Source organism: Chlamydotis macqueenii, chromosome 4 (genome assembly GCF_036417535.1).
Source record: "Chlamydotis macqueenii isolate bChlMac1 chromosome 4, bChlMac1.mat, whole genome shotgun sequence".
In the NCBI taxonomy this organism is placed as follows: domain Eukaryota; kingdom Metazoa; phylum Chordata; class Aves; order Otidiformes; family Otididae; genus Chlamydotis; species Chlamydotis macqueenii.
In genome coordinates, this window is record NC_141559.1 from 15,964,082 (window position 1) to 15,992,051 (window position 27,970).

Here is a 27,970-nt window from a genome sequence, read left to right on the forward strand (position 1 = left end):
AATTATTATTATTTGGCTTGAGACATTCTATTGAAATGTATTTGTATAGTATTCTTATCTGTGTACCTTATGTGACTAATGATGATTGTTTATGGAGAGGTGCCTGTCCAATTATTTTTGAAGGAACACAAGAATGCAGAATGACTGGAAGCATCAGGTTTTTGCCAGAGAATGCCTCAGGTAAGAGGAGAATGGCTAGAGGCTATAAGGAATCACAAGAGACAAGTCAGAGTCGTAAATTGGGAAACTGACATATCTCATCTAATATACTTGCTAACTAGGCCTTTAAAAACCTTGACATTTAACTAAGTTTGTGGAAAAGTTATAGATTTTGTCCTTTTCTATTGGCTATAACTCATTAATATGATGAACTGAGGTGTTTATAATCATTACCAGCATTAGCAGAGTAGCATATGGGATCATTTAGAAATCCAGTTAAGCGCCTAACAACTGCTCAGTTGTTTATGTAGGTTGTGCCTTTTTCAAAGTCAAGTCAGTCAAAAATGATACTGCAAGTTATTTACCCTTTTTGGTACTTCAGTATGTGAAATGGGATGAAAGAATGCTGGTATTCAGCTGAGGCATTTAAATAATGCTTTGGAAGTCCTGGCCTGCTTAGAACAGACTGCAATCTTTACTGTAAAACGGAAATTTCTGATGGTTTCAAGAAAAAAAAAAGGTAGTATATAGTATAAAAACAAACTTTGCAGTGTATGCTGCCTGTTGACTCAAATATATTTAAATACATTCGGGACTTAACTTTTTTTTTGTGGAAAATAAACTTTGTCTTTACCCATTAACGTTGCAAGGATAAGACATACTGTGTAATTAAATACATATCCAGCCCTGATTCTGATCCTCTGTATATAGATTTTTATGTGGGTGAAAAAAATCTAATTTCTGTGTAAAAAATAAAGCAACAAAAAAAATCAAGCTGTAGAATTCTGTGAAATGAACAACAAAAGGAACTCATTGCAGTATGAAGAGTAAAGATGATCACAGAAATAGCAGGAGGAGGCACTATAGCACAATAGCTAGAAAACAGTATGTTTGAGTTTCTGAGTAGCTTTCCTGTCTGAAAAATTAATTTAAAACAACATACTTTGCAAGCAAGTATTTTTATGCTTAGGAATTGCTATAATTATTCCAAAAAGCAGGGAAGATGGGAAGGGAGCTAGTCAATGGGGCTGGGGAAAGCTATGAGGGTTTGTTTTCCCAGGGCAGGAAACTGAAATTCTCTAGGAAACGGCATTTTGACAAGCACTTTGTATTTCCAACCAAAATGGAATCATGCTCATTTAGTGCAACTGGAAAGTGGTTAATTGAGGCAAAGCTCCCACCTTAATCTTACATGTGTATTGACTTTTATAGGATTTGAGTTAACTCTTCCAGGACTAAGAATTCGATACTTTTACCTAATGTACTTTGGAACATGAATAAATTATACGGTAACATATTACAGTAGGAGAGAAAATGACTACTGCTGTTCAGGTTGTGTGACGTTTTCCATGCTACCTCCATTTTCAGCAGCTCATAACTTTCTGCAAACTTCTGGCTGCCAAGTGAAATTTTCATAGTTTAGGTCTCTGTTGGATGAAAATGATTTTTTGAAAGTTTGAGGGTCTCATTCCATTATTTCTGGATACATGTGAATAAAAACATACAGCCCATCAGGCAAACACTCTTGTTTCTTCTGCACTATCCTGTCGTCCAAATGAAGAATGAAAAAGGGATCATTTTATGTGGGTTTGTGGACTGCAAATGAATAACTGTATCTCTAATTTGAGTAGCTTAGTAATTTTTGAAAATAATGAAAATCTTAAAGGAATTTCCATTTTTGTCCAATGTGCTAATAAATTCCCTAAGCTCTTTGTCCTCAGCATATTTTTCATGTGATAATCACACAAACTTGTTAAATATAAATGTTCTTTAACTGGTCTCTCATGATCAACAATAACTTGGCAGTATTTTGACTGGTCTGAGATTGCTGAAGACTACATGTTGGGTTATTCTCAAATAAGACCTCAGATGTAGTGAAATGACATCTTAATGTTCCAGTAGGTGTAGGCTCCTTGAAATGCTACATTCCATCATGAATCTAATCTTTCAGAGGAACATGTTCAGATGGCATCTTAATTTTCTTCCAACTACACTGGAAGGCATTATCCAGTTGGTTAAAGAAATAACTGTAAGCAACTTTGAAAAGACATTTATGCTTGCAAAAAATACAATCTGACTGTTCCAACTGTTTGTCTCACCCTCTTCAGCCGAGGAATTCAGTTCCACGGGTGTTCTGGTAGGAACTTTCACAGAGATAGCAGACTTCTAAATATTGTAGTATTTACACCAGAAACTTGGCTACCAATTATTCCTGGCCAGTGAAGAAATAGTAAGCATATGATCTCACTCAATGTCCACAGAAAAACAGTAAAATATTTTAACAAACTGCCTGCAAATAATCTGCAGGACAAGAATGATTGTAAAAGTGATTTGGTATATAGATATTTTTGATAAGAAAGGAAATAATTCCTGTCTCAAGAGGCTGCAAATTAGGCAAGTAGTCAAGGCAAAAGACTGGCAAAAACCACATGAACATACATATATATATATATATATATATATATATATATATAAGCATTTGCATCTGCTACTGTTTTCTTCAAAGTTCCCTTACCTTTTCTAGGAGTAGAACATGAGAGGTGTGTGAAGACAACTGTGAAACCTTCTGGCAATATCTTCCCAAATCTACAGATACTGTGTTTAAGGAAAAAGAATTTTACTATGAAGAGCAATGTATAGCAGTAAATACACAGCATATATAGGCCTCTTATTTCTGCTATTGGTCTCTGTCACTGAGCACTGAAAAGACCTTGGCAATTCTCACACCTTGTTCCCACTTTCTTCTGTCAGAGAAGAAAGTGGGAACATATTACTAGTAAGTCAACTAGTAACTCAACATGAGGAACTCTTAGTTCTTGTTCACTATAATTCCTCCATCTTCTCCTAGGTCAAGTAGGCAGAAGACAGGAAATGACAGGTATCCCAGACATACTTTGCTCTGCTGTTTCCATCATTGTAATAAGGTATCACAATTCTTCATAGAACTCCCCTAATTCTTGTTTAGATCTTCTCCATACATCATTCTAATTCACTAGCCTGAAAGTAATCTTATTCTATTTTAGTGTCATTCAGTTGGTGTTTTGTTTATCCTTCCTAGTAAGTTCTTCTGGTGTCACTTCCATATAAATCAGCAGGCATTATAAAGTGCTATTAGTGTTGTCCTTTGGTAGATGTTCAGAATCAAAAATATCTCAGAAAACAAAAGGTCTAAGCATTGTCACTCCACCTGCCATGAGCTTTCATTTCTCATTGGTAAAATAATTTTCTTTGCCAGTAAAGACATGACTGTCAATCAGCCTCTCCCTGAGAACCTTCAGGTCATGCAGATACCACCAATATTCTCGGAGGGGCTCTAACAGATAACCTGTGTCAAATTAGACTGTGGTGGGCTGCCCCTTCTTGTTCTTTTAGCTTTCTGCTCTTGGTTTAATACTTCAGCAAATAGGTTGCAGAATAGAACATTTTGGTGGGCGTCGGTTCGCAGGTCAACATCTTAATATAAACATTCTCACATCAGCCTTTTAAGATACAACGCTAGTCTGGGAAACTAAGCAGCTGAGAAACAGTCACAAAACCTGATCTGCTGCCCCAGCAAGGCACGCAACAGAGGGATGAAGCACTGAAATTGCACCAGAGCTTGTAGTTCCAAGCATAGCAAGGCTGCTTTTATGCTACAAACTTAATGACACTTCTGTGATATTCAGCTGTAGAGATAGGGTCATTAATTTAAATAAAATGACTGAATAAAGGTGTGTAAGGGAAATACTGATTACAATCACTAGAAATAAACCCTTCTGAAGAGATGACCTGGAAGGGAGGACATCTTCCCTCCAGAATGAAAAAAAAGGATGAGGAAGAGTTGCTTTCTTTCCTGCTTAACAGAATTAAGCGTTTTAAGAGATGATGCTTAATTGACACATTTGGACAATAGATTGGGAATATTGTTTCTTTTAAAATTCTGAGTGTAATCTCCCTTTCTGCATTTACAAAGCAAATGTGTAAACAGAGAAGAGGAGAAACAATATTCCTGTTCCTGTCAATTCTTGGCATTTGGATTAATTCTGTAAAATACATCTCCATAAATGAGAATGGATTGTTATATCTTTCCCCGGGAAGTCATGTGAATCACACTGTGCCGAGTTTTTATGCTGGGTCTAGGTGTGCAGCTAGCCTTTTCTGTAATGCTGTAGACTAAAACCTCGATCTCCAGACCCAAGCTTAAACAATTATCCCAGTTGGTTAATTGATAGGAATAAGTGAGTAGAAATTAATTATTTGGAGTAATAGCAGCAGTAAATTAAAAAAAGATATATGAAATGTTTTTGTTTCAGTATGAGGTACTTTCTGTTATTGTGAAGTTAGCAAAGAGAATTAATACAAGGTGCATACAGTGTATTAGCTAAATTAGTAAGAGCATTTTCTGGAAAGGTATATATATAAAACTTCCAGCGGAAAATATTGTTAGTAAAACAGTGTCTCAGTACATTCAAACCCTACGAATGTTTACGTGCTCTATATGCACTGGGCTGCCCGTGTTGTTTTCATATCGGCTGTTCCGTCCAGCATGCAGGCTTAGCACTGTGCGTGTTACAGCCGCTGGCTTCAGCGGGGCCTTTAATTCTGCACATGAGTATGTCTCTTTCTGCTTTACAGTTCCAAAATTTATTTAATCATATCTGAGAGATGTGCATCACTGCACAATGAATGGAATATTTATAGAGAAGGGACTGGAAAAGTACATGGAACATTCATATTTTTAGCAAAACTACACTTATGGTTGTGCTTTATAACTAGTACTTAGACTGACATTTTCTTGTCTTCCTAGGTTGTGTGAGAAGAGAACAACAGAGTGCAACCTGTTCTGTATAAATCTTAAATTCCTTAATTCTGTCATATATGAATGTTTAAGAGTGAGGAACGGAGAATCGGCAGCCATGGCATCACTTATGGTGGTGAGTGCTCTCCAGCCTCCGTGCACGGGTAGAGCTGTGGGTTGATGCTGGGCATGGGAGAATGGAGAGACAGTGCTGGAAGCTGGATCAAGCTGTATGCATCCCATCCCCTTTCCCAACAATGCCACTTCTGTGCCACTGTGCTATGTCTTTCAGTATTTTGCGTAGGGAAAGAGAAAGTATCCTGCAGAGCCTCAGAACTGTGAACCTGGTGCAGAGAGAAGAGTACGAAGGCACAGATAAGACATTCAAGATGGAACTAGAGGTGAGATGGAGGGTGAGAAGTGAAGGCATTGAGGAAGAGAAGACAAAGCCTTTGGACCTGCTAATAAAAAGAATAAGAAAAAAAAAGGAACCCCTTGTGTTGTTGAGAGGCATAACCGGGCAGGATGCAACAGATAACCTACTACATTTTTCCCCATAGCAAATTTCTGTGATCTGAGGTTCCAGACAGTTTGTTTTGATACATGATACATATGTTAGTTATTATTATATGGCTTGATCTTGACCCACTTGAGTCAGTGAGCACTTTTGCTCATTTTTGTTCTATATATCCAAAACATGAACCAGTATTTCTGTTAATCAGCTAATCTCATACATTAAAAAGCATGTGGCATTTGACTTATATATGCAGTCCTTGCCTAAGGGGACTCAATATGGCCCAGGGGCAATAGCATCAAGTTTGGTTCCATTCCTGACTCTGGTGGACTCTGTCACTAGCTTGCAGGACAAGCTTATTCTAATCACATAAGGTTCAGTGTCTTACTTTCCTCATCTGCAGTACTTGGATAATAACTTTCATTTTATTTGTAAATATGTAAGAACTCTTTAGAGAAATAGAAGTTATTATTTTTAATTGAATCAATTATGCCTGAATCCCAATGTATTTACTGACTCTAGGCTACGTCTTTTGCTGGATGAATGAGGCCACCAGGCTAGACAGAATACATAAGTCCACATGAATGGAACCATTAATTTAATCTACTTATTTTTATCTTTTTTTCCTCCTCCTATAATTGTACACCTGCTACTGTTATGTTTGAGAAATGTAAGCTTGGCCATTTAAAGTAACTATGTTGAACATAATTGTTTATAACTAACACAGAAGCATGTTTGCAGTATCCAAGACAAGAAACATCCAACTCTTCTTACTCTGTTCCAGTCAGTTCCTTATCTCAGTGCATTCTTGCCACATGTGCAAGTAATCTGTCTGGTTTAGGAGAGGGTAGTGTCTGATTTTATTGGTGAAAACAGTTTTAATAGCCTTCCTTTCTGAAAATAACTCTGAAACTCTGACATCTCCATTAGATTCATGTCCATTTTACTGAACTGATGTTCTTCCAACAGCCTGTTATGTTTTTCCTCCTTTTGTTCATTTATTGCTAATAAAGCAACCCCAAGAGTCACTTTAGCTGTGTCCCAAATTATCTTTAGTTGCATCAACAGTACTGTTAGATCAGAGTAATACTTAATTTCTTGTGCAATTTTATTTTTATCAACACTTAAGTGATTCTTTAAAAGGCAGTTGTTGTATCTTCAAAACTCTGTCAATGTTTCTGTTTGTGGTAGCAATGTTTCTGTAGTAGGTAGCATTTATTTTCACTACTGATTAAATGATTTCTTTAAAAAGAATTGCAAGGAGCATACATAACTTTTTTTTTTTCCCGTAGCAGGGGTTGTTTGCAGCAGTATCAGGGAAAGGGTACCATTTACTGTCTCTAAAAATTTCTTCCCCATTCCAAGTTTAATTGCAACAATCTTCTGGTAATTGAAACCTTCTCTTATAGCTAGCCTAATCTGAATTCAGATAGGCTAACATGAACTGCTCAGACCAACGTGTAGCTGATATTAAAAAGTACAGATTAATTTTAGGAAAGCAGCCAGCCTCAGTTTTCCTTTAAATTATTATATTTACCACTCACTCTCTAATAACTATTGTTTTCATAAGTCTTGTTTGCAGCTTAGTATCTCCCCTGCTCCCCAGTTTACATTTTTCTAAAACTCTCAAAAACACACAAAAAAGACATTCCCACCTCCATACTGTCAAGAAACCATCTGTTACTTATCCATTTCCCAGGATGAACAACACTAGCAAAGAAGGGAGATGGTTTTTAAAGCACATGCTTTTAGCCTGGTAGCATCAGGCTTATCAGTAAATTTTCACCAACATCCATCTGTCATGAAATGCATTGTTATCCCCATTTGTCAATGGAGAACTGAAGTAGAAGAAGACAATTTACTCCATCTCATACTGAAAGGTTATGATAGAACTAGGGCAGAGTCTGAATTCCCTGATCTTGCTGGAAAGCTTTAACAACAGATCACACAAAATTATTAACTGAAAAGATATAAATTGAATTAGTAATGCCTCCATAATTATATGAGGAGGAAAAGAAGAATTTGTCTTACTTTTATATTACACTTCTTGTTTTACATGTCCTTAAAAGTCTCTCTTAAATTGCGTATCTTTTGAGATCTCATTGTATTGGGGTTGATTTTTTGGGGGACAGGCAATTTCAGGAATATAGAAGAGTGATTTTTCAACTCAACAGCTTTAAGAGTGGTAGGTGCCAGTATGTCTCTGCTTTACATAGCCTGTTTGTAACTATTACTAAGGGTTTGTAGATCCATCAGAAGGACGGAGCTGGAGGAGTAGTGTTTGATGTCTGCAAAGCAATTTGTGTTGGATTTTTTGTGGGTAAAAAGAAGCTTCTCTTGTCTAGTGATGCTAGTACTCTTCATTGGATTCTGGAGAGTGCAACTAATTAAAATAAGAAACAGGTAGTAATTTTTCAAAACAAATAGTAAGTCTATTAAAAAAACATAACCTGACTGGGAAGTCATTATTTTAGGGAATTACTACGTTGCCATATTCATTACAGCATATGATAATGTCTACATGTTTGTAAATTTATCTTACTAGTTCATTGGCATGGTTATCCTCTCAGGCAAATTTTAAGACTTTGTAAATACCGTGTTTTTGTCCTAGATCGTAAAATTATTATGTAGGTTTTAATATTGACCATTAAACTCCTGATGCATTGCCCATGGTAAATATAAACAAAGTTACTGGAAAATGAACACCAGTTTATTTGTTAAGGGTATCTGGGAGATTAATGGAATATCATTATTACTATCTTAGTGGAGGGCAGAACATTTAAGTCAATATTGTGTCAAGACTTCTGGGCCACATTCTCCTGTGTCACTACTGACAGGTGGATGAGCACTGTAATATGTCTATGATGAGAACCAACTTAGCATCTTTTGGTGCTCTAGATTTTATGATGTGTAATTTTTATATCATAGAAAATGTTCTGATTGTTAGACGTGGTCTCTTAGGGTGACCTTTTCTCTGATTTTTAGAAATATGCAAACATTCTCACTGAAAGCATCTTTTGGTGTCTGGACTTAGCTCTTCTGTGTTTTTCTGACTTGTTCTTATTGTGAGGGCTGTTTTTGAGAGTAGTTGAGAAAAGCCACCGATAACAGCAGATTCTTTAACCATGTTGGTCTTTCTGTCCTCGGACAAGGTTGACAGTCAGTAACTGAATATGCAGTGGCTTTAAATCTTGTGAAATGGTTAGCCAAAGGCTATCATAATTCATACACTCCTAAAGATTGAGAAGTGTTCTCATAGGTGGAGTGCCTTTCCACATTTAATTCAAGTTACTTTTTGAGTAAGCAACTGAAATAGAACAGTCACTTTGCAAATTAAAAAAAACCAAACAGCTTAATGTGTGTGCCCTTTTCTTATATTTGTAGGCCTATACCTACTGAAGGCTTAACTTTGAAGATTACAAAGGCATAGAATATATAAACATCACCTTTAGGATAGATGTTAATAAAAACGTAGGAAAAAAGTGAACTGCAACACTTGTATTCCCTATTGCTTTGTGCTCAATCTAAATACTTGTCTTTGTAGAGCCAAGAGATGATTAAAAAGCTGCAGCAAGGTTCTTTTCTTTCCCACGAAAATTAAGCAGTCAGCAACAAGTAGCTACAGTCAAATGACTGTAGTTTTCCCTAGCATGCACATTACAGTTGAAAAGAAAGGCAGTAAGTAACTTTTAAAAGCCACGTGTAGTACGGTACAGCTTTGGTACTTCAACTGTTTCCTTTTTCTATCTGACTTAGGAGGTATTTAAAAGATTTTACTGGTGTTCATTGCCGCAAGACTAAATACACTGAAAATTTCTATGCTGAATCAGCACTTAATGCTTTAGTGTTACACAGCGACACAGTCAAGTTAACACTTCTGACTTTGGCATCCAAAAGCCATAATCACAAACAAGTGTAGAATTAGACTCTTTAGAGCATATGTTTGTCTTCCTTGCACTGAAGTAAAGTAAGCACCTCCATGAATTACTGTGTGAGAATTCTCCTGTGTTTTCTTCACACACCTAGGGTATTTGGAGAAAGCAAGAGAAGGCAACTTCAGTTGAGCTAATCCGCAGTCATGCTATTGAATAGTTATGTCAACAACTGATGTGTTCACTGAAATTCTGGGCAAACATCTTTCTGATGGCTATTTGGAGTGAGAAGGACCTCTGACTGCCTTTCCCCCCCCCCCCCCCCAATGAAATGTGTGCTAGAAGCTTGTGTTGGGACAATATTTAAGAAATTGAGTGAAACATTTAATGAAAATACACAAAAAGGACTTAAATGATACAAGATCAGGAGTGTTGTTTAAAATCGTCAGGCAAAGGTATGCGAGTGTCAGTAGACCAGATCCATTTCAGGAATCATTTCACTGCAGTTAGTGAACAGATAAAGGTGGTAAATGTTAATAATTAATTGTAGTTTACACTTGAATGCAATTAACACTTTTTCATGTGAATGAGTAATGTTTTTAATGTGAAGAGGTTACTGTGTAATCCCATTTTTATTTCATACTTATTGCCATATGCTGTATATTTTGTTCTTTTAAATAGTGTTAATATTCTCTTTGACTGCATTTTATATACAATAGTGCATCTGCCTTTTGATTTATAAAATATGCTTATGAGAATAAAAGCATGTATGGTATTAAAATACATTAGACTAATAGAGCCACTGTCAATTAAAAGACTCCTCCAAAAACACAGTTTATAGGCTCAACAAAGTCTCTTCACAAAGATCAGCCCTTGAAGCTTCTGGGGGAGCAATCTGGGGCTTTTTAGTCAGCAGGGACCTGAACTCTGAGCTCTCACTGCTCAGCAAATTCATAGCTGCCTAAACAGCTTTATAATTCAAGAATTTCATCTCATCTGAAGCGTCAAAGTAGAATACAAATAGAGAAGTGACCTTTAATCAGTAACTCAAACCATAAAACTCATGTATTTGGAAACAATCTGGAAGGAACTGCAAGCTTCCCTGTGAGCAATCCCACTACAGCAAGCAAGCGAGCAGATCCTGTACTGCATGAAGAGACATTAGATTCAGCTCGGCTTGAATGCGTTACAGCGTGGAGATGAATCTCCGAAAGGAAAATTTGTTTTCCTTTGCCAAATAAATGTATGAAGAAAACACTCTTGGCTCCTGGCATTATTATTTGTCCATCAAAAATAGCCAAAATCCTAGTTTGTGTGCATTTCCAGGAAAAATATCTTTTCCATCAAGTATATTTTACCAGAGGCCATTTCCTCATAATAAAAAGCAAAAACTCTAGCAACCGTTAGTGTTTGTTGTCTCTTTAAAACGCCCTTGGAAGCAATAGCTTCAACGTGGATTTTACTGATTTTTCTTTAAATACAAAAAAATATTTTTTAAAAATAAAATTTGTGATTAAGAAAGCAAATTCTTTTAATTAAAAGATTGAAAAAGATCCCATTCAACTAATGCAACACAAACTACTTCAAAATTATAATAAGAGAAGAGAAAATTTTATATTCATTTTTCAGACACAGTTCTCACAAACCAGATATACACAAAAAATCCTTTGTAGCTGCTGCTTAAAGATACCCCTGGCTCCAAAAAATCTCTGTATACTGGAGCAAAGTATGCATGCAATGTCTGGTAGCTTTATTATATTTAAAAAGAAAGAAAACTAGAGAAAGATGTGTAGTGTAGTATGACTAGGAGAAAAGAGATTTTTAGATTTTTATGCATTTTCTCTGTGAGGCAGTGTTCATATTAATTTAATTTTGTGACTATATTTCTTCAGTAAATATTCAGTCCTGCTGTAACAGATGATTTGGGATTGCATTGGCAGAAGCAGCTCCAGCTTTCATTTTTACATTCTGCTGTTGGTCATTTCAGGCGGCATTCAAGGAACGTGCATATTAAAAGCAAAGGCACTTCAAGCACATAGCTGCTCTTGCTTCTCGCTACTGTATGAGGGGCGCCTTCATTTACATCGCTGGAATGTGGAACAAGTTTCAGAAGAGTAAGATGAGGCCCATGAGGCCCGAGTCCACACAGGCTCATGGGCACATCTAGTTATTCATCAATACCAACGGGTTCTGTGTGCACAGAGAGGACACACTTCCACTGTACAGAGCTGGGTAAAAGACAGCTAAACAGGAAGACTTATATCGTGCCAGTCAAGGGTACAATTAAAAAAAAAGAGCTAATCTGTAATACACATCTCCATTTGGACATTTCTAAGTGGGTACTACCTTCATCAAGCATCTTTTGTGTAGCAGATACAGCATACAGGCTTCCTTTCTTTAAACAAAAGTAAGAGCAACTGCTGATTGCCGTGCAGCTAGAGATGAACAAAGCCTGGCTATAAGTACCAGAAACACTTGCTGAACACAAATGCTGTCCACAAGGTCCAGAGTCACAAAACTGTGCTTGAGAAAGAATACACAGCTGATGTTAACGTTCGTGTGAATTAGAAAACAGGATATTTGCCCAAGAGAAAATTCTGGCATTTCTGAATTTTTGTCTTGAACCAGAACGAGAAGACAGCATTTCTAAATTTGATACTAAATTCCCCCAGACCGTGGGGAGAAAAGATTTTGAACAGTTCAACATGATATATCAATATAGAAGCAATCTATAAAAATAAAATATGATAATGCAAATAATAAACTTTAATTTTTTAAAAAATATCAACAATTTGAAGGTAATTACTGGAACTGTGGTTATATTGACATCCAGAAGGCCTGTGCAAAGTAGTTCTGAGAAAAGTAAAGTAAAGATATTTCTGAGTAATTAAAAATAAAACCTCATTAACTACAGCTGTTCTTCTTCCACTGGAAACAGTAACGAAGTAGAACTCATGTTTTTGTTATGACATTTCTTTTAATGTAATTTGAATAGAGGAGACTCCAAAGTTTCTCAGTGGAGTTTCTTCTGCCAAAACACACACACAATCCTCAAAAATCAGTATGAAAAAGCAAGGACCCAATTATAACAGCCCCCTACAAGAATTACAAAAAAAAAAAAAAAGATTGCCCAGTTCCAAATTTATTGCATGGTAAACTGCTGCTAGACTTTCTGAGGAGGAATCCTCAATATAGCCCCAAGAGACCAAATGACATCTTTGTGACTGGCTATTTATCTCTATCTCACTTATGTCAGGAAAATTTGTACTAAAAGCATAACAAATGATTCTTGAATTTGTAATATCTAATTTATGTGATATAACTAACTGCTCAGTGATATATTAATGTCAATCTCAGTTAAACTGGTCCAATTTTGTTTCAGTAGCTACCAGAAATGAATGTCACCCTTATAAACTGCATTCATTTTGAATGCATGCAGTATAATGTAGTACAGTGTTACCTTCCAAAACCAATTTACGATGGTTTTAGTATATACGCATGTCGGGATGTTAACCTGTACCAGCCCTTTAGCCAGTGAAGAATTAAACCACGAAGATTAACAAGAGACTTTAAAAGCTTTTCTCTTCAGCTGTATTAGTGTAAGAACAGAGGATGAAGCTGTGAACCTTTTTCAAATGGGGGTAGTTGCTAATACAATGTAGTAAAATAGAGAACACTGCTGCAGTTTGAGAAAGAAAGGAGAGGAAAAATGGTCAAAGCAAATTTCATTGAAGAAGAATAATCAAGAAAAGGCCCAAAATGGCCACATTTTTGCTGGCTTAATGTCATCCTCATTCTTATGTGTTTACAGAGTTGTGTCATAAAATGAATAAAGAACACATACTTGGAAGAGTAAAGTTATTTTCTTAGGGAAGGGAAAGGGAAGTCTATCCTGAGCAGGGGGCACAGGTGAAATGTATGTAGGCAAGGAACAAGGAACACCTGCGGAGAAGAAAGTAGGAGCCATGAAGAACTCCTCACAGGCTTAAAAAGAGACTGAGACATGTAGCATGAAAGAGGGGAAAAGAAATCTTAGGGGGATAGGACAGGCCAAAGGCTGAGAGTGAAGGACATAGTTTAGAAGAACGAGAAATGAAGCATAGTCAAAGGTTATTTTGGGCATATGAAAAAGAATGAAAATAGTTGTAAATAAGATGATTGAAATTTTAAAAAATATTAACATCCAAAAGATCTCATGATAGATTTTAATCAAAATTCTCACACAGAGCATGGCTCTGACCACAACTGTAACCTACGAGCTGTCTGCAGGATGCCCTGTCGCGTGTAATCGTCCCATCACACAGAGACTCTCCTAAGCAGCCTTTGTCTGTTCTGTTTTAGAATTACAATTTCTAAACAAAAGAATGTCCCACTCTTGAGGTTGCTAAATTACAGATGTAAATGAAGCAAAAGGTATATTTTTATGATATTTAGTGGCTGCAGGCCAATTTCTGTAAGATTTTGGATTTGCTCTAGCTTGCAGATAGAGGGAAACTGTTAAACAGCAGTGTTAATTTTGAAAACAGGACTTAGGTGTTTTTAAGCTTTTAAGCAAATTGAAATAATACTGAGGTATATGAATTTTTCTTGCATCTACTGGGCGGATACTACATCTGAGCCTTATTTAATGCTTCAAATATATGCGTGATATTTCAGACCTGAAGCTGAAAGATCAAGATAAACACACATATCCAATACAGTGCGGCATAGTGACTGGTTTAGAATTGGATAAACCAAGGATTATTAAGTGCTGTCAAGATTTTCTGGAAAGTATGAAGAAAATTTTAGCTCTTCTTTAACCTTAAAATCATCTCCATCCCTTCCACAAAACAAGAGAGATTTCCCAAGTAATTGTGTTACAGTTTTCTAGGACTCATGAGGATTGCTGATATATCATAAGCTCACTGTAACTCATAGCATAAAAAAGAAACTGGCCACCTCTGAAAAAAGTCAATCCCTATATGAAAGAAGATAAAATGGTTGCAGGTAGAACATTAAGATAAGAAAATCAATTTTTAGAATCTTTGTCTTAACATGACTATGCCAAAAAGCAACACCCAAACTCTTGTCATGGTGATTTCAGGAAAGATGATACCACTTCATAAATGCTCTCTGCATTTTGCAGCCTTAGTTTCTCTGCAGTTACCATCTCTTATGTCTTACAAAACAATCTCCAAGGCTTTTTTACATAACTCACTTTCATGGTTGCTGGTCCAGTATGTTAACTGCTGCATGTGTACATTTCCTCAGCATATTAGTTCACGAACGATTACTTGCTGAAGAGGGCTTCACAGGTTGTTGATCACAGTGCGCAAATATTTACAATCAGGGAGGGCGCACAAATATAAAGAATTGCCACATTTTATTAAGTGACAATTAAGTGACTTCTAGAATTAAATCAAGCCTGTTTTCCTCTACGAACATGATGCAGCAATGAGCATCTCCCCTGTCCTGGCACCTGCAGAGAAGCTAACTTTGTTTTCCATTTTATATTAAATTTCAGGGAGCATATAATGACTAAAAACGTCTTTCAGAATTTGTGCTATGTGTTTATCTCGTGGAGGTTTACAGAGAGTAAGAGTCAAGCAGCTATGTGGCTGCTCCAGCAAAAGCATCAGGGTAAGCAAAGGAAACCTTCACTGTGCCCCAATCAAACTTACATTTTCGCAGGCATGTCCCCTCGGACCATAGGTTTGCCGCTAAACTTTGCACACCAGTCTTGGCCGTTTCCATTCTCAGTTCACGTTCATGCAGCAGAATTATTTAGACAAGCTCCAATTTCCCCAATTTGGAATGGGAGGGAAAAGTGTATGGCGCTGCCAGGCAGAAGATTACATCTTCTTTTTGGTGGAGGTTTCAGGCCGTTTAGAGAGCTTGTGGCTGTGGCTGTCACTCTCTGCCACACTCAGAGGCTTTTTTTATTGTCCCTGTCAGTTAGCAGCCCAAGGTTACTGCCAGCTCTCTGTCAGTGCTTTGATTTTTGTCAGCTATGGCCAGGTCCTTTTAGTTATCTGCTATCTTTTCAGCTTTGTTCAGCCTGAGCTCTACTTGTCTACTAATTAGCTCTTTGGAGATTTCCCTTTTAAAACTCACTATCACAGAGGACAGGAACCGTTCAAAAGTTTTGTGCTTCATAGAAATTCCATATTCATCCACATCCCATACAGCCATCTTTTTAAAATTAAAAGTGGCAGGTCAGGCCAATTTAAGGTATATAAGCAGCACAGCCTGTAAAATGATACCTTTAGGTTCTTGATCAGGTATGTAGATGAATGACAGAAAAAGAAAAAAGGTTTCCACTGAAAGCGCCGAGGTGTACAAATAAAAAAGAAACTATCATTCTGTGTAACATATTCTCATTTTCTTTATCTTCTGGTGTGCAAATATTGTGCTAGCTGAATATAAAAGTAGCACAACTTTAGGGTACAAAAAAAAAAAAAAAACCACACTGTAACAACATCAAGAGTGGTCTTACATCAAGGAGGGCCCTGAGGATGTCTTTGTTGTCAACTTCAGAAGAAAAGAGAGGAACAGAAGAGGAAACTGGCAGAAGGAATAGATGCCAAAGAGAACTCAAAGGATTAGGTCCGGGTGAGGTGATCGGTATTCGAAAACAGTCTGCCTTCTGGCTCTGATCTAAGGGAATAGGCTGGCAGCAAAGCCAGAGGGCATAACAGCACAAACACACCTTCAGCACACTGCTGGAGGCTTGCCTCAGTGCCTTAAAAATTGTGGTAGCAATTAGAAATAAAGGTATATAGGAGCAATAGGAGAAAGTGCTCTATTTATGAAAAAAGTCCTCTTTTTACATAATTCTCAGTCTACTTGTATCTTTTTTTTTTCCTTCTTTTCTGCTACTTAGTACGTTTTTCTTGTGGTATCTCATCGATGCTGTAAGTTGAGCCTACATTGCACTTACATAGTGTTAATGCCTGGAAGATGAAAGTAAAAACCTTTGAATATATTAATGCTATAACACAGATGTCTTACTTTTTATACTCTTTTTTTAGAAATATGGTGTGGTTAATAATGATGCAGATTGTGCTGGATGGATGAGCAGATGAAACAGGGGAATACAGATTAAATAAAAATTTCTTCAAAGCTTACGTTTGCTTCATAATTTAACTTCTGTACTTGTCATGATAGTAGTAGCTAGGTGCAACCTAGCATAATCACATTGTTCTAAAATATTCTGGTGAAGCAGAACAAACCTAATCTAAACAGCACTGCCAGACTTGTTCAGATAACTGGGAAAAAATGTAATTAGGAAACGTCAGCTCGGCTCCATAGTTGATGATAATTAGAAATCTATAGTTACAATAAAAAGTACACAAACAGTTTTACAGTTGAGAACCAAACATTTCTTACTGAAGGCAAGGCTGCAAAGAGAACATAGAATAATCTGCCCAGACCTCCTTTTTCGACACCACCTCTCATGCAGTTTGTGCCTGGTTTCTTATTTTTCTGCTCTCATATTTGTCTTATGCATTGGACCCCAGAAAGAAACACAGATTTGGCAGCTTTTGCTTTGCTCCCTTCCCAGGTCGCTGCTAACCTGTGTGATGTTTGGCCAGTGTGTGGTAGCTCAGCCTCCCCAGAGCACTCACACTCCTACCCGAGAGCTGTTCTCGTTCTTCAGAGCTCAGGTTTTCAACCACCCAGGTATTACAGGGAGTTACTGGTTAGAGGATCTTATTCTTCGAACTCGCCATGTACATGGGGTCCTTTGCTCCTGATGTCTGGACAGACTGACAGAAAGAGAAACATTGAGTTGTTTCTCATTGTTTACATCTTTGGAAGTTTTCAGCCTTTCTTAAAACTGCCTCATAACTAGTCTGTTTGATAGATTTGGAGGTTTTAAAAATTTTTTCTATTCCTTGCAGGTTAAAAATTTCAGACATATTCTATTACAATATTATAATTCTGCTATCCTCAAGGTTGGCTGTATACCATAATCTTTTCCTTGTTGGATTAATCTAAATTAGGGCTTATTAGTGACATAAAAATGACACAGATATTTTAGCTGCATGCATTGAAAACACTTTGAAGCTCTCCTACTGGTTTTAAGAAAAGTTCTGGCTAGTCATGCTCATTTTCAAATTGATTCACAATCTTCAAACTGCAAAATTGAACTGGCCAAATATTGCATTTGAAAAGCCAATTCATGACTTTCATAATTTGCAATCCATTGATAACAGCAGGTTTGATGTGAGAGCTACCTGGTGCCCTTTTTGGAGAAGCAACTGCCCAAACACTTTCTCACTGGCATCACATTATTTGTTTGTCCCTATGTCCTGAATCTCATATTTGAACATTAAACAGCCGCTCGCTTGCTCCTAGAGTTACATACTGGATACACCAAGCTGAAGCAGTCATGTCTGCATTGCATCTTTGTTCAACTGTCACGTTAAATGCTTGGAAGCAATTTAGTTCAGAAAATTTACAGATATGAATAGTCTCTTAGTCTCTCATTCCTCCCTAGGAAGATGACATACTTCAGGTATGGGCAGCTCTTGCATTGCGTTAGCCTATCCAGGTTCAAGGTATACAGTGACCCCTGTATCACACTGTTGGCAGTCTTGTTTTTCTCTTATTTTAGTTATACTTCCCTGTCTTGCTCTTAGAAGCAAAAGGATGTTGCAGACATGATCTACCTTGAGTTTCTGCTAACTTCAAATTACTATACGTGAGCATGCTGATCACCTGGGTATTCATCTCACAGAGTACTCTTAGCATATTTGGCTGGTGGTATTAATATTCATTACAGCAAATTTAATCTATATTGTCTTTCTCAGCCATCCATTTCTCCTCTGTGATGTGGAGATTACAGTAAGTAACTGCTTGCTTAATACAAAATTGCCTGGTTGCGAGACAGTCTGTGCTTTTGCCAGCCAACTCAGATATTTTTTTCCTCAATTGCATGCATCTGTTATTGAGCTCATCTCAGTACCATCCTGTATAAATGAATTGCTCTATGCAAATGTATTTTGTCAGTGTTTTTCACCAGCTGTCATGCTGCTTACCGAGCTCAAGGGCTGTGTCTCTACACTGAGTTTTTCCACTTGCTTGTACTGAAAGCATTTAATGCATCAGTTGAATCATTTCATCTAGTTCTAGTACTACACGTCTGACAGACATTACAGTCCTTGAAGTACCTCTCAGTAATCTTTTAATAGCTTTGTTCAAAGGTGCATATTTTGCTTTGACTGATTTTATTTCTTCTTCTGTGTTTATTTTATGGATTGTTTGTCTTATTATAATAACTGAGGCAACGCATACCCTGCAGTAGAGCAGTGATTCAGCCGGTCAAAAACAAGGTGAGGATTCATACAATATTACAATTACCAGTGCATTTGCAGCATGCTTGGGAATTTTCTGAGAAATGCTTCGTTGGCTGGGCACCAGCAGAATGTCTGTACTGGACTGTAACAGAAAGAAGAGGGGGCCCCAAGAGAAATAGTCACTAGAAGTGCATTACTGTCACCATCAGAACAATCAGTTCATGCTGAAACCCGCTCCTAGGAACGGAGAATGCCCACAGTGCCAGAAGTTCTAGAGAGAACCTTATCTCTGACCTTCATGATTTAAAAAGCTACCCTCTGTCCTCCAAAAAGTCTCTGACCGCTATCTTGAGACTATCTAAAAGATCAAGACACCTAAAAGAAAGAATACAATGGAAATTTAATTGACCAAAACTTATGTCAGAAATTAGGTGTAACTAGTGGACAAAACAATGATGGGTGCACTAGCCTGCTCCTTTCCCATATCCGTCCTGCCCTCCCTGAGCAGGGGTGTATTTCTGCAGAGAACAGCAGCTCCTGAGCATACGCCATGCATTGTGGCTATAGAGGAACTACGGGCCTGTACCTCCCAGTCAAGGTTCGTGAGTTCAATGAGTTCTGCAGAATAACACATTTGGTTGAAATAAAATGCTTCTAATACTCATGGCCATAAAGAAAAACTCCAGAATACAATCAAAGTTAAATAAAATCACTGATAGCTGCCTGTGCTTGCAGAGAACCGTGTTAATATTTGTGTGTGAGAAAAATGGATTTATTAATCTCATTCCTATTTTTAATGGCAAGCAAACCCCATCCCAGCAGGAGGAGAACAGAACTAGCCCTCAAGAGGACAAGAGACCAAAACTGCTACTTCTGTTATTCCAAAAGAACAAGGTCACTCTTTTAGGGGAGAGAAGATTTCTGGTTATTGCTCCAAAAGCTCACCTTCACCCTAAGTGTGTGCGTACTGATGGCCACAGGGTCAGGGCATGGAAGAGAGCCAAGTTGCAGAGCTGGAACCAGGGCTCTTCCCATATCACAAGGCAGGTACCGCTTGCTCCATCCTGCCTTACACTGTCTTTGTTACTGTGAAGGCAATGGCACCAGAGCCCAGTCACCAACCCAACGGAGTCACCTAGCAGAAGGGCAGGTGGAAGCAGTGCCAAAGGGACAACACTTTCTGTTGCAATCACTTGAGTGAAATCGCAACATTTTTTTAGGGGCAGGAAGTCCACATTTGAAAACAAAGGTTAATTTAAAATATGGAACAAAACACATCCCTGTTAATGTCTTTCTTTTCCTCTGCAGGCAAACATCTATTTTGCTGCAAGACAGTTCAAAAACCAGCAAAGCTCCCATAGGCAAAATCTCATGTTGTTGTTCGACCTGCCATATTTGAAGTGGCCATTTACTGGGGATGGGAACAGCTCTCTAAGGAAAGGACAGGCAGATAGGATCACATTAGCACTAAACTCGCTTTCTTCCCAAAAACTTAATTAAAGAGAACAGACACAGTATTTCTTCAGGGCCCTAACAAATGCTGAAATCCCTAAAATCATTTTTGAGGGATGTAACTATTAACGTCCTTACTTTACAGAGAGGCAAAACCAAGACAGAAGTTTTGACTAAGCATTTGTTAGTGGTCTTCATTTTAGGTCCCTTGATTTTAGATGTCCAGGTCTATATTTCCTCCTGCTGTCCTCCTCCTGCTCTTCCTTCTTCAGCTAGAAGATGCTGGGCTCCCACAGCTACAGCTAAGAGTTGTGTCAATGCTCAGCATCACAGAAAATTAAACTCAAATTGTATCAAGTAGAAGTGCAAGTGTTAAAAGTTTCAGTGCAAGAAACGGGACTCTCAGCATCTTACCCAGGTCTTTGAGGTTTTATGTCCTCTAGCTCAGCACTCCTGCACCCGAAATTCACAGTGCTACCACCATGTATCTGTGTGAGTGGAAAAAATCTTTTATAGAAAAGGCCAAAGGGCAAACAGCCACTGAATAAATACTTTGAAAATCAGTTTCTGAAGTGATGAATGGTTATGGAGACATTTACAGTCTTTCAGGTAGACAAGAGCCAACTCTGCTCATTCTCTTGAGCTCATAAGGCATGGATCCCTCCAACGTGAAATCCTGCAGCCGTGGCTAGTGCTTCAATGAACCCAGGGGCAACGGGCCCTGCAGGATCAGCATTACAGTAAAGATTTAAGTGTGGTGTAACGGAAACTAGCAATCAGTCACTGAGTGGAGCTGCTCTGGAGCCGGCCTGATCTGCAGCAGAGTGGCAGATCTTGGCACACGGTGGGTTTTTCTGAGGCAGGGAAATGCCAGGGCTGTGGAGAGAACCGCCAAGAACCGGCAGCTTTGGTGGGAGACACTGACGAGGCCTGGGCATTGCCAGAGCAATGGTGACCACCCCCACAGGAATAAAAAGCAGCCTGGGGAGTGTGAGCATCCAGGAGTGCCGTGGACAGAGCGAGCAGAGCATGGTGCATCAGCCAAGGTGTGGTGCGGCACTTTGTGTGGAAGGTCACACAGAAAGGATGTAGTCACTGTACCAGTTCAAGTGGTGAGTTCAGTTGGTGGTCATCACCCTCCCAGAAGGAGCTCAGCTATGGTATCCACCCGGTGGAAAGCTACGTCCTTGGCGCTCGTCAGAGTGGATGTGGCAACCCAGACAGAGCTCTCATGAAAACATGCAGCTATCCGGGTTCCAGGCTGCAGGGAGTGCCAGAGCCTTTCCCTGGTAACAGATGGCAGCAGTGAGAACAGCTGCCTGAGGTGTGACCAGGTGGATGATCTGCTCAGCTGCTGTTTCCTTCTAGATCTGCTTTAAAAGTCATTTGTGCTGTAATGTTTACAGAAAGCCCTAAAGACAGCTGTGAGGTTAGTGGGAACTTGTGGTTACGTTTAGCAGTTGTCTACGTATGCAGATGGGTGGTCTGCAGATTTTGTTGTCCCATGTAGTATTAGCAAGTTTGCTGATGTTACTGAACTGAGAGGTGCTATTGACTCTCTTGAGGGACCTTGCAGAGGAATCTAGACAGCTTGGAGCACTGGATGAAATTTAACAAGTTGAAATGCCAGATTCTGCCCTTAGGATGGAGTAATGCTGGGCACAGGTATAAACTGGGAGAGGAGTGGCTGGGGGTGCTGGTTGACAGCAGGCTCAATATGAGCCAGCAGTGTGCCCTGGCAGCCAAAAGGGCAAACTGCACCCTAGGATGCATCAAACAGTATATGCAGGCTGTCAAAAGAGGTGATTATCCCTCTGTATTCAGTGTTGGTGCTGCCTCAGCTTGAATACTGTGTGTAATTCTGGGCTGCACAATTTAAGAAGGATGGCAACAAAGCTGGTGAAAAAGCTGGAAGGATGTCCTACGAGGAGTGGCTAAGGAGCTTGGGCTTGTCTAGTTTGGAGAAAAGGAGGCTGAGGGGCAACCTCGTTGCTCTCTACAGCTTCCTGAAGGATAGTGGAGAGGGAGATGCTGGTATACAGTGACAGGAGGTGTGGGAATGGTTCAAAGCTGCACTAGGGGAGGTTTAGACTGGACATCAGGAAGAATTTCTTTACTGAGAGGGTGGTCAAACCCTGGAAGAGGCTTCCCCCTCTAGAGGGGGTCGATGCCCCAAGGCTGTCAGTGTTTAAGAGGCATTCAGACAATGCCCTTAACAACATGCTTTAACTTTTGGTCAGCCCTGAAGTGATCAGGCAGTTGGTCTAGATAATCATTGTAGATCCCTTCCACCTGAAATATTCTATTCTATTCTATTGTAGCCATCTTGGTTTCTTCTGCTTTCTGTGTTTTATGTCTTGTCTCACAGATTCCAGTAAAACCGTGAGAAGCCCAGCTGTTCCAGCAGGACGCAGTGATTTCATAAGGATTTCACTTGAAAGAGTAAGATAGAACATAAACCTCCTGAATGCTATTGCACTCTCTCTTTCACTTCAGCAATGCAGAAATCATGTACCTCTTGGGTGAGATTTTACACCCTGACATACAGGTGGTCACAAAAACCATTTACACCATTCTGAAAGTCATTCTTATTCCAGAAAAGATAAACAAAGTAATTGGCAGGTGGTGCTCTATGTGGCAGTAGACAGCAGAGAGTAATATGTTTCAATATTTCTAGGTAAAATGAGGCAAGCCCTCATGATACAGAGCACAATGAGGTGTTACAACAGCCTGCAGATCAGAAGAGAATCAGAAGGGACCTCCAAAATGCAAGTCTGAAATATATTGCTTCACAACCAGAGGTATCATTTGAGATAAGCAAAATAAAATGACAATCACTAGAGTCAACTCTCTTTAAACTCTTATTTAAATAGACAATTGTCCACCTTCCGGCAATCACGGAATATTGTAAGGCCAGTAAGACTCAGGGTCACCACAATTCTTATATAGCTAGGCAGTGCCTTCAGCTCACATGCAGAAATCAACCTGACACAAGTTGTTATTAGAAATATATTGAATATAGACCATCTCTAGAACAGAGTCATAGCAAGACTAAATGTTCTGGCTCCTGGGCAGGTAGGGCTTCCACACATTTTCCCTCTTGCCTCATCCCTGAGCAGGCCTGCAGCACAGCCTTCTGCCAGCACAGGAGTGTCAGGGCACAGTATGGTGAGGTGCAAGCTTTGACTAAAGCAGGTGATGCTTTGGCAGTAGAGGTCATTTGTGTAGCCACAATCTATTCTAAGAAAAATCTGCTTTTATCAGCCAGGAATACAGTGTTAAAACAAAAAGATTATTTTTGGTTGCGCACTTTTTTTGGTTGTTTTCTAGAAATGGCATCCTTAGTTAGAATATTTTCAACACTGGCTTGATTTTTTCCTAGCATAGAAGCAGCCTGGAAGAGAGTATGAGGAAGCAGCTCCTTTTTTTTTTTGGTGTGCATTCCTTCCGTGCAAAGCACCTCTTGTGCTATTCTGAACTGCCTGGAAGGAGGCAATTCCCAGTGCCCAAACCTAATCACCAAACTGATGAGGTGCTTTCAGCCTGGAGAGTAGGCAAGCACCCGAGTTAGGCACCTCTCTGATGAATGGACCATTTTATCCGTGGTCATTTAAAGGACTTCTGCATTTCATAATGTTTCGCCCAGCTGTTGTCCCATGCTAGTGAGCACTATATATGCATTACTGCATTCTTGGAGAAGAGAAGGAACACATCTACATAGATAAACACTAGATACCACAGTCCAACGTCACGCGGTGGTTCCCTTTCCAAATCCCAGAACACATACACAGGTGCAGTATCCAAGGCCACATTTTCAGGATCACATTATGACTTATTCCTGGCTTTGCAAATTACTTGCAAAAATTGCAGTTTTTAAAATGGCACTAGAAATACTCAACTTCCCACTGTGTTTGTGATTTAACTTGGTTCTAGACCAACAGATAAATGGAATGTAGTACACTCAGCCTAACGCTGATTCAGAATTAAACACTGTCCATCCTATGGCTCCACCAGAGAACTTTTGCATGCATTTTATAAGAAGAAGAGGACATAATTTTTTAGGCAATTAGAAAATTATGCAGGGATTTAAATGTATGGATGCATCAGATAACGAACCCCTTCAAGGAGTAGGAAAGTAAGTGGAGCATAATCAAACTATGCATATTTTTATCAATGTTCAAGGAACAAACAAACGAATACTCAAGATGGCATTTGATTGTTCTTGTACCAATTCTCAGTAGTTCCTTAATCTTCACCTTACTCACAAAGAAAGGTGTTTTTGAAAGAGGAAAGGGTCAAATAGTTTTTCAAATTAGTAAAAAAGACAACCCAAACACTTTCAAATTAATCTAGAAAATGGATCACCTTACATGAATTCCATCTGCATGTCCTTCTGGTGGCACAGGTGTGTCTTCCTGGGCATAACAGCAACATGCTCAAGAAGCTAGAGGAGCTCTCATGACTCAAATTCATAGAATGCAGAGATTTCATATCTTCCATATTCGGTTCTTGTGGGTTACAACTTTAAAAGCATTTTTGTCTCCCAAACAATGTAGTGGAATATGAGAAGGGTGAAAAGTATAATTAATACCAAGTAGGATATGTAAAAACGCAACTTCCCTGTGCCAGAGAAGCAATGAGTTTTTACCTGGTCCCTTTTGGGCTAAGCTGTTTGATCAGCTTCCCTCAGTCTCTGTGGATGTCCTTATACGAGTCTAATTGAAGGACCCCTGTTCTCTTTTTATTTTTGCTCTATGAAAAATGCATTGGAGATGTCTTATAATGAACTTTGATATGGTGAAATGATAATAATGTCCTAATTATATATAAAAATGTAATTACACTTGCTACTATTATAGAAAAACTCCCTTTATAATGAAGTGTTATGTTAGAAAAAAAGATTTCATTATAGGCGGATTCCTTTACTTGTTAATTTGGCCTGTGATTCATCGCTTTAATATTAAAAAAAAATTCTCTCTAAGTTACTTTTGATGTTTCTCATTTATGGTTCATTTCTCTGCTCTGGCACCTTAAGATGCCAAAAATTACAAACTTATTTAAGTTATACTTAAAAATGCACTAGTTCTTTAAAAGGAAGACTGGAAAAAAAGGATTAAGAGTCCTTTTCCTGGCATAATGGAACATGGAACCAGGTTAAATACCATGGCTGTGTTCTTGCTGACCAATTGCCTTTGCTGTTAAAACTTTTTTCCTCAACATATTATTACAGAAAGGTAGTATCAAATACCTAAAATTGCTAATGAAAGGAAGGATAGTATTAAAATAGACCACTTACAAAAAACAGTTCAATGAAAGACGCGTCCAGTCACTTCTGAAAGTTGCAATAATATGACAGTCCTCAGCAAAATTTGAACAAAAAGAAAAAGAGGCACAAGAATGAACACAATGTGATCTTGTCGTAGTTCAGCCCCAATCAGGACCAGACTACGCAGTCTCTCTGTCACTCCGCCCACCCTCCGAGAGAACAGGGGGAGATAATATAAGAAAAACGGCTCGAGGTTTGAGATAAGGACGGGGAGAAGTCCTTAAAGTTACCGTCACGGGCAAAACAGACTCGACTTGGGGAAAACTATTCATTTATTACTACAAACAGCAGGATAATGAGACAGAGAACAAGATAACCTCCCCCCACCCCTCCCTCTTCCTGGGCTTAACATTATCTCTACTACCTTCTCCCCCCTTGAGCAGCACAGGGGGGAAGAGGGAATGGGGGTTGCGGTCAGTTCATTATGCGTTGTTTCACGCTGCTGCTTCATCGTCAGAAGAACTCCTCACATTCCTCCCCTGCTCCATCGTGGGGTCCCTCCCATGGACCACAGTCCTTTGTGAAACTGCTCCGGCGTGGGTCATCTCTTCCACGGGTGCAGTCCCTCCAGAACGGCTGCCCCAGCGGGCCCTCCACAGGCCACAGCCTCCTTCAGGCCTCCACCTGCCCCAGTGTGGGTCCTCCACGGGCTGCAGGTGGATCTCTGCTCCTCCGTGGACCTCCATGGGCTGCAGGGGGACAAACTGCTCCACCATGGTTATCACCACAGGCTGCAGGGGAATCTTGGCCAGGAGCCGCGTTACTCCTCCCCCCTCCTTCTGAACTGACCTTGGCGTCTGCAGCCGTTCCTCACAACAGGCTGGCAGACACCTCTCAGGATCCTTTTTACATCTTATTCACTTCAACTTCTCATCTCCTCTCCACTTCTTGCAGCCAGGCCGGGCCAAGTTGGGCCCAGTTGGCTGCCCAGTGGGAGGCCAGAGGGTGAGGTCTGTGAGGCCCACCAGGCTCGCGCCTCCCCATCTCTGCCCCCGCTCAGCTGCTTCACATCTTCTGCTTCTTTTTTTTTTCTGTTTTCCCCTTCTTAAATACATTATTGGAGAGGCATTATCACGGAACATTCTGCTACCAATTGGCTCGGCCCTGGCCAGCAGCGGGTCCGCCCAGCGACTTCTAGCAGTTTCCTATAGAAGCTACCACCTTAGGCCCCCCCTCACTAAACAAAACCAGAACAGATCTCAAGTCTCATATATCAAAACTGATATGAGTTCATAATAAGAATATTTTCCCTCTTGTACCATGAAAGAAGTACTTCAAGTGTTTTTTATGAGCCAGCATGTTTCCCTCTACATTATACCATAGGTTGCAACTAATGCCCTGTTTAAAAGCCAGAGAGGGAAGGTGATGGTAAGGCAGTAATTTGCTAATAATTGAAAAAGATAACAGCACTTTTTGGAACAGGAAATAGCATTTCCCAACGCAAAACATGAAATGGTTATGAGGTGATAGAACGCCTAACCAATCCCACTAAACTACACAGTCACTGTAAAGAGACATCTCATAAGATTTTTTAAATTGAAAAAGAAGGTTTTTAATAAAGTATACATCCCAGCTTATATCAACTTTCCAAGTACAGAACTTCAGTTTCCTTTTTCATTAAAATCCCCTGCCCTATACATTCTTCCTTTCCTCCTCTTTGTTTTGTTCAAGGTGGCCTCACTAAAGAGGATCTCTCCACCAGCCAGCAGCTCTCAGGGCTCCAGCCCCTTGCAGAGGGGATAATGGATCTGCCTTGTTACAGTACATTATAGAAGTAAACAAAGTGTGAGGAAGAGGTTCGTACACCTGAAAGATTCTCTGTATTTTCAAACTGTACTGGAGACCTAATTGAAGATATTCCTTTTTCCTACAAGCCTTGCCTCATTTCTGACCTTAGACCATCACAACTGTAACACCACTGATGATGAAATTTATTTTTCTATGGATAAAGTTAACGTATTCTGTATGATGCTTACACTGCATCATGGTCTCCACTCTTGTTCCCTTGCCAGATGCTTGTGTGGAAATACCTTCCTGCTCTCTTTATGGTTCACATCCATATATGCCTTCTAGCCTGCATATAAAGACAGGAAAACTGAAGGTCAGTCTCTTTATGGTTCAGTCCTGCGTGCTTCCCTCATTTTACACTCTTGCAAAGCTGCTCAAGGCAAGACCCTCAACCCAGTGAAGGTTCACAGAGAACATGTAGGTACCAAGAATTTTGGTCCACAGAACTTTCTTTGCTTAATTTTGCTTATCTAAATGAAGAGAGATCCAGGAGCGCTTACTGTTTAACAAATGTGAAGAAAAAAAAAAGTTATTTTGAACATAAATATTCTAACTTAATTGAGACCACATCTGTCCAACTGCATGGTTTTATCTTCATTGGTCAGGAATTCTGAATGTTATTTTCCTGGCCCATAATACAGGTAGTGTCTGTTAAAGTCATATCCTGTTACTTGTATCTTTTTGGTGACAGAATCGCACCTGACATTTTGTTCTTATTCTCTGAATAGCCTAGCTCTGGCTAGTCCAAATAACTAGGACAAAATTTCAGTATTTTCCTCTCTAATATTAAGAAAGGAAAAA

The 27,970-nt window shown here is 39.2% G+C and overlaps 1 protein-coding gene across 13 annotated transcripts in view; it reads right to left on the reverse strand.

Annotated features, from left to right (window-relative positions):
* TTC29 (tetratricopeptide repeat domain 29) overlaps positions 1–27,970 on the reverse strand; it is a 313,481-nt gene that overhangs the window by 165,387 nt on the left and 120,124 nt on the right. For 12 of the 13 annotated variants that reach the window (XM_086747860.1, XM_086747858.1, XM_086747859.1 and 9 more), the window contains one exon: positions 16,938–17,070. The exons of the other annotated variant lie outside the window; for it this stretch is intronic. The gene's annotated coding sequence lies outside the window, so the exon portion shown is untranslated. The remainder of the gene's footprint in view (positions 1–16,937; positions 17,071–27,970) is intronic. 13 annotated transcript variants of the gene reach the window in all.